The sequence below is a fragment of the Mesitornis unicolor genome, unplaced genomic scaffold (assembly GCF_000695765.1).
Source record: "Mesitornis unicolor isolate BGI_N332 unplaced genomic scaffold, ASM69576v1 scaffold28179, whole genome shotgun sequence".
NCBI lineage: Eukaryota > Metazoa > Chordata > Aves > Mesitornithiformes > Mesitornithidae > Mesitornis > Mesitornis unicolor.
The window spans coordinates 4,246-4,937 of NW_010208377.1; the positions used below are offsets into that span (position 1 = coordinate 4,246).

Below are 692 nucleotides of genomic sequence, written 5' to 3' on the forward strand. Positions count from 1 at the left end.
CCTATTAGATGGGAGGCTTTTATAATGAACAATAAATCAACCCCGAGCAATCTGTGCTGATGAAATCAAAAGCTGAAACAGCATCGTTACAAATTACTTAACTTCTGCCATAACAATAGATTCCACTAACACTTGCATTAAGTGCAAAGCATGGCTCATAAGATTGTTACTCATTTGTGGTTTCACTGTAAATGCCATTAAGATCAATATGCAGGATTCGGGAAAATATCTTAGTTTAGAACTAGGCAGAAAGGTGATTCCCCTTTAGTCGTTTTTCTAGGGAACTCGTTACCCAGAAGTAGAGACTTCTGGAGAATTTAGTCTACTCACAGGTTTTATAGTGTTACTAGCATTAATAATACATGTGGGTTATCTGCTTTCCAGGCCTGTAAAAACCTCAATTGCCATCTTGCAATCTAATCCACACTTTTCAAGTGCCATTTCGGTACAAATGCCCCATGCAGTCGTTTTGGCCGGGGGGTTGGGGCTCTCCCATCAGCTGCCCCTCATTATCTGGGCCCCTTCTTGTCAGCAGGGAAGGCAGCAACTGCAGGGGCTGGGAACACCGCTCTGGGTCACCAAAACACACCAAGGGTCACAGCAAGGGGATTTTCATAACTTCCCCCTAATCCCTCAGTTCTAAGCAGCACTGAGGACTTGAATTTCTAGAATTCACTCTACTAGAGCAGAAA

At 43.2% G+C, this 692-nt stretch overlaps 1 protein-coding gene across 1 annotated transcript in view; it reads left to right on the plus strand.

The window, feature by feature from the left end:
- TTC25 (tetratricopeptide repeat domain 25) overlaps positions 1-692 on the plus strand; it is a gene marked incomplete at both ends in the record, with an annotated part of 8,193 nt that overhangs the window by 3,909 nt on the left and 3,592 nt on the right. The window lies entirely within an intron of this gene.